Source organism: Neopsephotus bourkii, unplaced genomic scaffold (assembly GCF_033783945.1).
Source record: "Neopsephotus bourkii isolate Nb327-2 ecotype Australia unplaced genomic scaffold, CSIRO-AGI_Nbou_v1 NB_1780, whole genome shotgun sequence".
Lineage (NCBI taxonomy): Eukaryota > Metazoa > Chordata > Aves > Psittaciformes > Psittacidae > Neopsephotus > Neopsephotus bourkii.
The window spans coordinates 11732039-11745388 of NW_026902254.1; positions in this window are offsets into that span (position 1 = coordinate 11732039).

Sequence of the window (13350 nt, forward strand, 5' to 3'; positions counted from 1 at the left end):
ATTCTCCTAGTACCTAATCAGAAAGGCTTTTTAAGACTTTGGTGTTAGGCTGAGGCTCCCCCGTCAGAGGATTGTTAGGCAGAAGACAACAAAGGTGTTTCCTTTCCCTCCTAACCATGTTTTTTTTTTCACAGGCAAGCCATAACATGACTGTCTACATGATCTGAGTGTCAAAACAAGGTGTTTGCAAGGTCCATAGTGGCCACGGCTTAGTGGGATGGGTTGTTGTGGTGGCCTCATTTATGGAACTGTGCCATAGACTTGCAATGGGCATGTCAGAGGAGTCTGCCAGGCCACGTCATCCCACCTTACAGCTAACTTAGAAATGCTGTGTCCAGTCTTGCCTTATGCAAGCCCACAGTACACCCATCGCTGCAACTTGCTGCAGTACTCAGAGTATTAATTTAGTTCTCAGAAGTGAGGAATACTTGTGCTCTCACTCCAGTGATATTCAGGCACATCTCCAGAAAAATAATGCTCTTCTTAAAAAGGATATTCTCTAATATCAGGGCTTGAGATTTGCAAAGTGATAACAGCATAGCCCAAATGAACAATTAAACTTTGGCAGACTACTTTTCAGTTCCCATTTAGAATAACAAGAACTATGTCAGAGTTTTATTTGATTAACATTCACTATCTGTACTGATCAAAGGGCTATGTGCAAAAAATTAGCATTTTAGGAGAAGGTCTTTGATAGCCAGCAGTAAAATTCTCACATTTAGCCTGGAATCATTCCCATCTGAATTCTTTATTGGTTTATAATTTATGAAGTCTCATTAGTGAAATCAAACAGATACTAAGCACACCTAAAGCTTCATCCTAACACAAAGTAGGCTCCACATAGTTAGGGTAATAGCTATTATTTCACTCCTTCGCTCTTCCCCTCCTGCAGTTAGAATGATTTGTAGTTCAAGAGGGAAAGAGTCAAAGACTTCTCACAAGATGCTGCTTTAATCTCACCTCATGTTTTGTAGGTGCCTTCTGAAAAACCAGGTTCTGACTCTCCCTTCATCAGGAGCTGACCCATTAATAGCTTGATTAAGTGGATCATGTCCAGGAAGAAAAAACATTAAATAGAATTGATTTCTTTAGCTGGAATTTCACCTGCTAAAGCACTTAAATTGTGTTTTTCCTGTACTATTGACAGAATTCAAAGAGCACGGCTCATACAGCAGATGCTTTTTCAACATGTACAGTGCCACTGGGCACAGTACGTGAGGGAATCTGACTATTTATTGACAATCGGTGTACTGCAGAAATCAGGGAACACAAAGGGTAAGGAAAGATTACTGTAGCGGGAGTTAGCTTGAGCTTCGGCTGTTTTTCAACACTGAGACTATGCAGTATAGAACATCCTTTTACAAATATGACCTTTAGAATATATTGCATTAGCCTAGTAATGCCACAAGGAATGTTTTATTTGGGTTTATGCAGTTTTAACAAAGGCTGGTAAGGAAGCATCCATCATTTATTACTTCTGATGGAAAAATGTATTTCAACAAATAAAACTTTTACTAGAAAAATGTCTAGAAAAAACTATCAGTATTTCACAGAAAAAAAAATGATGTAAAATAAGTGCAAAGTTCATTGCTTTCAGGTGGGGAGTAAATGTTTTCCATTTGGAATTAGAGAGCGGCTTGCATCTGGGAATGACAATGTGTTTGCCTGTGGTTCCCAGCTCTTCTGTGATCCTGGCTCTCTAGGTGTAAGCACGCCTATTGCACCTGCAGGGATGGTGCTGAAGAAGCCACCTCAGCTTGGCAATTGCTTGCCGTGGCAGGGAGCCTGCTTCCCATCACCCGTGGAAATGCAGCAAGAACTGAGCTCTGAGCTCATAGGATGCCATGCCACAAGCAGGTGACTGACTGTTGTTTGCCCTATTTGTCCCCCCAGCTGCAGTGAAGCTCTGTGATTTGTGTGTGTGCTGCCTGGTGCATAGGTGGCTCATGGAAACCCACGGCTGCTCCTTCACCAGGGACCATGAAACCACAGTTGCAGCTGGGGGGAATGGTGGCCCCTACAACAGTGCCTCAAGATGTCACTGAAAGAGAGAAGTCTCCCCAACTCCAGGAGTAAGGTACTGGCCATCCTCATGCGTTTGCTTCCACCATTTCAAACCAGGAAAGGCCAACACTTCATGGTAGCAAATGATTTCTTGTCCTCTGCAGTACTCAAAGTGACTGGTTTACTGGTTTACATAGAAGCTGAGAGCTACAGATGGTGATAATAACAGAGCTTGCACTTACACTGAGCAGCTTTAGGTGATTACCTTGATGGGTCTACCAGGGTGCTGTTTCCTATCTAGTCAGTAATTAGCCAGCCAATATGATCAGAGTTCTGGCATGAGAAGCTAATGGTACTGTCTCCTTTTACTGGCTTTTGGAGCAAGCTGATGAAAAGCAGAATGACTGTGAATGCCTCATTGTTTTAAACTGTCTAAACCTGGCTGCGTGGTGTGGAGGTTTTGTCACAAAGGTGTATCAGAAATGTATTCCATACATTCACCACACAACTGAAAGGCTGCAGCAGTATCTGCTGGAGACTCAAGTGTCCCACAGCAGTAGTCATAAGGGAAGAAATGTGCCCACAGCCTCAGTCATGTACAAGAGACAGATGGAAAAAAATTGAAACCTGACATTGAAGTCAAGATTCCAAAATTTTGTGGCAATTTAAGAAAAACATGTTTTCAGAAGTCAGATTTTCAAAGCACCTCACAGAAAGTGTGAAAGCTGGCAATCACTCCATGGTTTGCAGGAATCATATCAGACAACCTGGCCATTTTGCATTGGCAGAAGTGGCTGTATTTCTCTTCCAATCTTAATAAATTGTAATGCGGGAAGAGATATTTATAATACGTTTTAAGCCATATTTAAGTAAATCTAATGTTTGACAGATTGTGCGTGAGCAGAAGGAAAGCAAAATAGTCCCACCGTCACCTGATGCAGTACTGGTTTGCAAGACAGTAGCTGAAACTGAAGTTGCAACCATGGTGGTTTTAGATTTAGATCAACAGCAAAGGTGCTCTGCAAGCATTCTGCAGGTTCTCTGCAACACGTTGGATCCTAAAGTGTTAACAGAAATTAATGCAACATAGCTGCATGCCAGCTGCCTACAATAGTACATTGAATGTAGAAAGAGTGCAAAAGGTGATGAAGATAACAGACCTGAATGTGGCTCTGTGGAATTGCACCAGTCACAGGCACGTTGCCTGTGAGTGATACCATACACGAGACGACATGGGTTTGTCTCATGCACTGGAAATTACACGAGTTAGATTCCTGCCCTGTACAAGCCCATGGGAACACTACAAATAGTGGGAACTTACTGCAGCATTATGGACAAGTTTGAAGCTTCTTGGCACCAGCTGCACAGTCACTGCTGCTAAGGAGCAACCGCCTTAGCACTTAATCAGACAATATATTGTTCGGGATCAGTGTAATATTCATATGTGATACTAGATCTCATCTGACAGTCCCTTGTACTGCAAAAATGGCTTGTAGCATTAACAGAAGTATTGAGTATTATAGTTTATGATAAACATCCCTGAATTTTTCTTGAAGTATTCCAAGAGGCTTTGAAAGCATTAGCATTTTAAGGTGATTGACTTGGAATTCCAAAGTAAAAGAGAAAATTGTAGCTGAGAAAGGGGTGCTTCATGAAAAGTTTTAGAACGAAGACTTCCCATTATATCAGAGTTGTAGCTCAAGAAGTCCACTGTCAGTGAGAAAGCTGTGAATTGCTCCACTGCTAAGGAAGTATTAGCTCCTGTAAAGCGTGTACCACTAGTCCTCAGAAACCTGTGTCAAAGATTTAAAGTATTATGATAACAATAATAGCCACAACATTCCCACACAGAATTCCCAAAATTAGTTAGGCAGATGAACCACCAAGGGCAGACTGTACCTTTTTAACTCAAACCTTCACAGACTTTTGTTCAAAACCACCCTTGTCTCAGCAGCTGAGTGTGCTGTGGGTGATGCTATCACACCAAATAGATACCCACCATTATTTACAAGCTTACTGATTCAACTTTATATATGTACAATCATAGAATGGTACATACAAAATCAGGTTACTGAAGATGCAGTGCATATAGCACAATCCACACATCATAAGGCAAGAGGACTATAATTCCCCTGGTCTGCAGTACAAAATAGCAAATTTACCTAATTTTGTATCATAAGGGACCATTTAGCCCATGTGTTTGTTAGCCTAACACATGAAACCCTTTTTCCCTGGCTGAGGGCCTGCACCCTGACCAGAACTATCTGTGCTGCTGTGAGTGGCCAGCCCTAGTAAGCAGCTGTATCCCTCTGGCAGCGGTTTTTAGTGTAGGTCTGTAGATCAGTGTGTGCAGCGACTGACAAGGAACTAAGAGTAAGCCATCATCTGCTGGTTAAGCCCACCACTGTCAATAGTTATATGAGGAGGATATGTACTAACTGGGTATGTATCAACTGAAGTGCAGGATCTCTTCCAGCCTTTGTGGAAAATCCTTCTGATGAAAAAGAAAAGCCTTTTATGTCACCAGCTCACCAAATAGCCATCTCATTCGAACTGTCAGCACTGTTCTCCTTAATTCCTGCATTATTTTCCATGCTTAAAGAGCACGTGTTGAGTGGCAGCAGCTGAGACATACTAAAAGCCATCCAAGAAGCATGAAAAGTGACATCAGACTGTGTGAGCCTGCAATAATCCACTAATCCTTTTGAACACATTCTTTTATTCAGGCAGACTTTGGTTATTAGATTTGGCACATATTGCACATATTATAACAGTGATCATTATTGTGTAGCTGGCTAATCCTCAGTTTGAGGAAGGATTGACTTTTGCACTCTTTTTAAAAAGGCTGTCAATATCAGCACTAAAGCTCTGTTTCTAAGTGTATGATATGCTTTGTTGTAACAGCATTATCACAGAATTGATACAAATGATACATAGATTTACATGGAGGGGTAAATGTATATACTGTGAACACAAAACCACATCACGGCCAATGATCGAAGTAGAAATGAGTTTGGTTCTCTGTGTACCATGTGCTTGGAGTTAGATGACAGGTTTGTTTTAGTAGGCAGTTAAGTATTTCTGTAAAGGCTGATGTAGAATCATAGAACCATTTAGGTTAGGAAAAACACCCTTAAGATCATCAAGTCCAACCATTAATATAACACTGCCTAGTTCACCACTAAATCATGTCCCTAAGCACCACATCTATGTAATGAAGTCAGGAATAACTATGGGAGAAATATTAATTTAGGTCTATTTTGATGCATTTTTTTGCCTAAGCGTAAAATTAAAAAAAAAAAGAAAAAAGTTGAAGTCAGAAGTAAGAATGTATTTTTAATTTAAGTATTCACAGAACAGCATACTTTTGCCTAACTACATAGTACCCAAGACATTCAAGGCCAGGCTAGATGTGACTGTTAGCAGCCTGATCTGAGTGAAGATGTCCCTGCCCATGGCAGGGGGGTTGGACTAGATGACTTTTGTAGGTCTCCTCCAACCCAAACTATTCTATAATTTTCCTTACAATGCTTCTCACTAACTTGAAAAAACAATGCTCACTAGATCTTGCAGAATTAATCATTTTTTTTTACAGGTATCCAGACTATTAGAAAGTAGGTTAGAATAAAGTCACTGAAACGTAGTTATTAACACTGGAGTTTGATGAGCATCCGTTAACTAGGTCTTTGAGTATATTTTTCTTTTTAGGTTCTCAGAAGGCAGGTTCACTATTTCTTTCTAAGGTCTGTGTTTTATTCACTGTTCAGGTCACTGAAAGACTTTCAATTTCCATTACTAGAGCACAGTGATGCTTCAGCCCAGACCACATGGTAGGATCCCATTCCTTTTCTAATGTTCCCTTTTCACCTATAAATGAATGCTGAAAGTCTAGAGGCAACTTTCCCACCTAAACAGGGATCTGTGAGAGATTTTGAGGAACCCATTCAACATCAGTTGTTTCAGAAGCATGTTTCTGCATCTAAGATCAGGCCTTTCTAATCTGCTGTTTTAAATATGCACTTAGATATTTAGTTTTGAGTGCAAACATTCATTCTTGCTAAGAAGTCACTGTTAAATTCGAATGATGATAATTTAAAAGTGTACACACACCCTTACATTTGTGACAAACTTCTATGGCTGCAGGCTTCATACAAAACTAAAATAAGTTTAAGTAAGTTATTATCTAGGTAATGAGCTTGAATAACATTTTTACTGCTTCTTTGGTATAACCATTTTATAATCAGATTTGTTTTGCTCTTGCACACCATATATTAAAATAGCCACCTTCTCAGCTTTTGAAAGAATGTGATGATGAATGAAGTTCAACTCCTAGGATAAGTTAACACTTTTCCTCAGTAAATCAGACCTAGATGAGAACCATGGCAAACCCTGAGACTTGATGTATTGTCCAGATGATGAGATTTCAGGACAGGGCACTTAAATGAGAGTTCTTTGCCCTGAAAGTGATGTTGAATTTCCCTGCTAAAATGCAATTCTCATGAAAATAACAGTAGACAAAAACCTCTGTGTGGTTGCTCAGCACAGAGTTTATACCACACTTAGATCATATTTTAAAACTTAGTGAAGGACTTACGTGCAGATCTGTGGTTCTGCTTTGCACTATAATGATTTCCCAGTGGGAATGTGAATTTGCACACAATATCCTATTATCATGCATCTCTCCAGGCTTTATTAGCTTGAGTGCAATACTACATGAACATATCTGGGATACCTTCAGACATGAATTGACTCATGCACAGCCAGTACAAAAATCATTGCTTTTCAGAGCTCTGTATGTTGTTCCCATGCATACTTTTCCATATTGGTCCTTGTATGTTTTTATTACAGTCTATGTCCACTAATACTATATTTAGCCCTTTACTTCAGGAGAATCTCATCAATGTATTATATATTAATCGGAATTATTAATCAGTAACTTGTCCTGCATCAGTACATGGCAGCACTTGTATGTGGAAAAATGAAAATTATTTTATTAACTCCATATGGAAGATGATTATAAGGGTAGTAAAAACTGAGCAGAGTAGCAGAAATGAAAAGCTGGTTTAGCATTTCTTCCTTTATTTGAAATTGGTCACTGCTTTATACTGACTGGAAGGGAGTGGTGAGAGAATGTGAAATTTGGTTGATGACAAAAAGTGGAAACCTCTTCATCTAAATACTGCTCAGGTAAGGGCTAGCACAATTTTCTCATGAATTGACTGTCTTCAGAGGTGTCAAACTAACAATCTCACCCCGTTAGTCCCAGGCTTCTCTGACAGTTAAGATGCCAACAGCATCAAATATGGTGCTGCAAGTACTTGCTAGCTGGAAGCCTCACTGATCTTTCGTGTCCCCTGCAAAGTGAGTTCCTGAACTGGACCCCAGAGATGCAGTCACAATGCAAAAGATGCCAGTCCCTTGTCATTCACTCCAATGGGAGCTGTTGTGCAGAGGTGGCAATGCCCCAGTGGTGCCTCTGGCAGGAGGGAAGCAGTTTCTTACCAACATTTTTGTCACTGAACACCTAGAATCACCGATTCTTGTTGCAAGGGGTTGTCTATAAGATTAGTTTGTTGTTTGTTGTTTTATTGCAGTCTATTAGTGCAATGCAGAGCACCCTACAGGCACAAATTACAGTCCTCGCTGCGGTCATGAAACACTGCAATCAAAATTTCAAAAGATATTGGGCAGCCATCCAGCGTTAGATCCACCTCTCCTTAGGAAGATTCCCTCTCCACCAGCATGCCCTACCCCAATTCACTGTGAGCTAAGCTCTCCCCACCCTGAATAACAGCACTAATTAAGAAAGTTTTTGGCTAATTGCATTTCATACTGCTGCTTAGGTTGACCTAATTTGTGCTTGGCAGGCACTGTAAGGAAAGTTAGTCAGTGAAGAATAAGACACTGTTGCAGTAAACAACTCAATGAAGGCAATATGTGGGCAATCTTAAACAGACATTTGTATCTCTTCAAAGGTGAAAACAAGAAATGGTGTTTCTTTGTTGTTAATTTTATAAGCACTTTCTAGGGCAAAATTAAATAGTGTACTTATTGTAACACAAATATTGCCTGAGATGTGTGCAGAAAACTGGTGAATCATTTCCTGTTTGCTGCATTATCACTCCACAGCTTTACCCCCCCAAGAACGATGTTGTCCAAAACAAGCTACAAAGCACATCTGGGTCCTGGGTTTCCTTTACTCTCCCAGATCCCCCTTGGCTGTGGAGGTCTGTAAGCAGTGGTGTATGTGGCATGCCGGGTGCTGGTGCAGGCACAGGGCCCAGGAACAGGAGTGGAAGGAGGCAGGGATTGATGCTCCACCCAGCCTTGCCCTTTCCTGCAAACTGGCACAATGGGAGATGGCACTGACTCAATGATGCAAATACCTTGATGAAACCCACTTTCTCTTTGATGCTGCAGATAATAAATTGTTAGGGGGAAGAGGGAGCCTTAAGCTCCTTTCCTGGCTTACCTGGCACGTGGATTCCCATTGCAGTCCAATGCAGGGACCTTCAGCAGTCCTGGCAAAAACACAGAGGGCTACTAAAGTCCAGACAGGAATGACAGGAGTCATGACACGTGTGGCTGCACGATGTCACATGAATGAACGAAGGTATTGTGCTTGGAGTAGCTCACTGCTAGCTTTGCTGAAGCACTGCTTGAAGGTCAGTGGCAAATACATAACCACAGAAATGCCGGACAAAGAGGGCTGCGAAGGTCATCAACTCGAACCTCTCTCTGGAAGCAGGACGGATGACAGCACTGGTTACACAGGTCAGCTGTTACTTTGGTCAAGTCCTGGAAACATCCACATCCTCCCTGGCCAACCTTTTCCACTGCTGCACTACCCTCCTAGTGATAATCTTTTGTTATGTCCAACCTGAACCTCCAGTTTGTGGCTATAGCACTTGTTATATCATCTACCACCTCTGAGAGGAGTCTGGTTTTCTCATCTGCTTCTAACATGTCAAAACACACACTGAAACCAACATATCCATCCAGCACTCTCCAGCACATACAGGCAGGTATTTCATCACAGACTGAACTCAGGTTTGTCAAGAAAGATTTGCTCTTGGTTTACTTTTCTGTCCATACATGATTGGAAATGATTTCCAAGAGGACATGCTCCATGATCTTTCCAGGGACTGAGATGAGCCCCACTTGTTTACAGTTCCTCCTCCCAAGCCTTACTTCTTGCCTTGCTTAAAGACGGATATAGCATTAGCCTTTTTCTAATAAGAACCAGAGATCCTGCTGCCCCAGCACCACCACGGTTTCCAGCTCAGCAGTTGCTTAGCAAACTTTTTATTTATTTATTTATTTGTTTGTTTGTTTGTTTTTAATAGAATCACAGAATAGTTAGGGTTGGAAAGGCCCTTAAGATCATCTGGTTCCAACTTTCTGCTGTGGGCAGAGATGTCTCACACTAGACCATGTCACCCAAGGTTCTATCCAACCTGGCCTTGAACACTGCCAGGGATGGAGCATTCACAGCTTCTCTGGGCAGCCCATTCCAGTGCTTTACCATTGAAATGCAGTGCAGGCTGCCACTTCTTATAAATCTCAGAGATTTATATTCACAAGGGATGCAAAAGCAAGTTTCTAGTCATAGACATCATATCAGTAGCTTTACACAGTGAACTGAACTGTCTTCTAAACAGGAGTGACTAAAAAGCTGTAAAGTAATAGAGCTGTGTTGCCTTTTTACAGACAGGAGACTGAAACGCTCCTTAATCAGTTCTCAAGAAGTGAACTTCAGTCAGTAAGAGAAAACCTTCAATAAAATCTTCTAAAAATCAATACTTCTGTTGGAATGGTTTGTGTTGGAAGGGACCCTAAGGATTAAGAATCATCTACTTCCAACCCCTCTGCCGTTGGCAAGGGACACTTTCCGCTAGACCAGTTTGGACAAAGCCCCATTCAACCTGGCCTTGAACACTTTTAGCAGTGGGGCATCCACAGCTTCTCTGGGCAACCTGTGCCAGTGCCTCATCACCCTCATTGTGAAGAATTTCTTCCTAATATCTAATCTACAAAGAATATTAGCAAAAATGTCTGCAATCAAGCACGTACAGATTAACTGATATGCCTGGTGGGCAAAGGTGTAGTTACTGGTAAGGCTCCTCCACTCTGTCGTCCACAAAGAATTCTTGCAGGTAGGATATTTAGGATAAAAAATGTAGTGCGTCATTATACTATCTGAAATTATCAGCCAGTGGTTACCTATAGCACATTGACTGATCTTTATTTCAAGCCAGATGGAGAATTATTAGTGCTCTGCAGAAGAGAGAGCTTTAGAGAAGAGGTGCTAGATACAGTGGGGAGACTGACAGGGTCCAAACACCTCGTCCTTCTCACAGATTTAGTGACTGCTGTCTGATTGTTCTGTAGCCTGTCCTCTTCTTGCAGCAAAGAGAAAGCTATGTGATACTGGTTTTTATTCAGTCCCTCTCTGCTTTCTGTCTGAATTAATGGTAAGACTTGGGGGAGCATCTTTGCAAAGAGCAGATGCTCTGCGATCTTCTTTGAGTAAAAGTCAGTGAAGACTGACTGTGAATCAACACATGATTCAAGATACCAGTTTTCCCTTGTAGAACATATCATCCATGTCCTTTATTTCCTTCACTTAGACATGGCTGCCCAATTGGAACCTGAGTAGAGAGCCACTGAAGGGGGGATAGCTGTGCAGACAGAAGATTAACACAGACTGATGACAAGCAGTGATTATCTTCTTTTCACTGAATAAAGCTTGAGTTTTTCAGCCCTTAAGATATATTTCAAAACTTGGATATTTTTTCCTGTTATTTTACTATAGAAGCCCTGCACTATTTCTTCTTTTTTTTGGGGGGGGGTGGGGGGGTGGGGGGGTTAGGGAGGGTTTAGTGCTTTTTGCCACCAACTTGCCATAATGTAATTTACAATTCCTTTTTGGATACTAGCAACAGAGTTGTATGATAGGAGCATTTTCTAAGTTCCAGTGAATTAACTTAATAGTTATTATGCTTTGGTCAAGTTAAATTCTCCCTCCCAAAATAAAGAGTTTACTTAGTATAATTTAATTAATGTTTTGAGCATGCAGAATGCATATACACATTATATAGTTGAGTGTAAAAAACCCAGGAAACACTCCTTATATGACTTCACCTTGCCATTCATATATCACTTAATAATAAGGATGCTAAATAGCAGTTGACATACGGAAGTTTACATCACAGGAGGAGTTTTATATAACAAGTGTTTCCTTAGTATCTTAAGTCCCAAATGTGGCTCTTAAATATTCTAATTGCTTAGTCAATGATGCAAAGCTTAGTCAAACGGTCACTTCTTTCCCATATTCCTTCTATCCCTTCTGATATCTGAAATCCATTTCTGAAATTGACAGCATTAAATAATGAAATTGCAGAAGCTGAAAAGGACAATCAATCATATTTACCTAGGTTGTTTTAGCAAATAGACTTCCCTCTGATAAATGACCATTAAATCAGTTAATGGAATTAAATAAACTTTATGTGGAAAGTCTGCTCTATGCTTTGTATATCACCTCAGCTTTTGCCTATTGAATCATTTTGGTAACATTCATGCTTAGGTGCTGTGGGAGTGTAATGCTATGCCAGTCACCAAAACTTAGCTGCCAGTTTTCCACTGTTCATTCTTAAGAGCCAGTTTAATCCAATTTCATAGTGTTCTCCTCCCTGAGCTCCCAGTGAGCTGTTCTGCCCTATGCATGCTCTTTTTCCAAGTCACGATATCATGAGATGATGACAGAAGAAAAGCTGCATTTCAAACATAATATGAGGAGAACAAACTATTTCTGCTGTAGAAGTTGCACATGCAGTATGTGTTCCATGGTTATATGCAAATTAGGTATGTGGAACTGAAGCATCCTCCTGGTTTGTCCCTGTTCAGCCTCTCTACATGTATACAACCAACAGTTTGTGCTCTGACCTAATAGTTACAGCTCACTAGAGTACAAACAGTAATTGTACAAAAAAAAATATGAGAAACCAGAGAGCCAGAACAGTGAACAGGAATTTCCAACAATCAGTACTGGGTGTGTTAGAAGGAAAGAGCATGAGCAAGACAGAGCCTCTCAAAGTCAGAACACACTAGCCCAGTTTTTCAAAGAGGCATAGCTCATCGGCTGCACCCATGCATCAACCCTATTCTTCCCTGTAAGTCTATCAACTGTAATAAAAGGAGAAATGAAACATTTTGCTATCCCCAGCCACTGTGTTTAGATAGATTTCGCTGGTTTTACCCTGATGGCTTCTTGCAGGGTTCACAATTTTACTTTTCCTTAAAGGAATAATACTGTATTGTTATCCTGCTCCCGAACACCTTCCAAGATGATGTCAGGTGAGTGCACAGCATTCCCCATGCCACAAGTCCTCCTTCATTGCATTATGTAGGGTTCATTGTCAAGACACAGGCAATTAATTTATCTGATACTTGTCAGCATGCAGTCATACTGGAATTCCTTACCTCCAAAACTGCCTGCTCAGCACCAGTCTCTGCTGACTTTGCCCTCTTTTCAGCCTGTCTGGAAGGAATGAATGGGGTGGAAAGGAGACAAGAAGCTCAGTTTCAAGCCTTTGATCTCAGGGCTGGCCTGGGAAGTTCTCTGGAAAGATATCTTGCACTTGCTGGACCTCTGAACCCCCAAAGAGCAACTCCGAGAGTCCAGCGCTAAGGCAAGCAGGTAGCTGGAGAAAAGGTACTTGAGAGCCTTTGTATTTCCTTTGCAGCAGTGAAAGCCCCCAGAGAAACCCATCAAGCCACCAGGGTACAGCCACCAGCTTGCAGGACATGCTCCATGCCCATTTTAGGCAGCCCCTCTGACAGTGCCATGACAGGTCCATCACCTATGTCACCAGTCAGCCCCAGGCAACAGCAAAATGGCTGAATTGTAGAAATTACACTCCCAAAATGTGAATTGTGCTACACATTCTAGGTCATCCCTACATCCGTGCGAGCAAATGGGAATAACTTGGTGCTTTACTTTTTATTCTTATTCTTGCAGTATTTTTATATCACCTAAAACAAAGTCAGCTGATTTGTGTTAATTCCATCTCAGATAAAATAAACTTACAGGTAATGTCCTGCCTTTGATATAACAGCATGTGAATTAGCTAAGCATTCAGTGATGATCTGCCACATCCGTAATGGTGAAGTCAGTGGATCTATTTTCAGTGTGGTATATTACTCAATTTAAGGGCAGAAGGGCAGGGATAGAGGCCATGCAAAATCTGACTGATTTACCAATAAATCACCTTATGGTCAGGAAGATATTTATTTACTGATAGATGGCCACAATCAGTAAGAGAAGCAACAAAAACAAGTGATAAA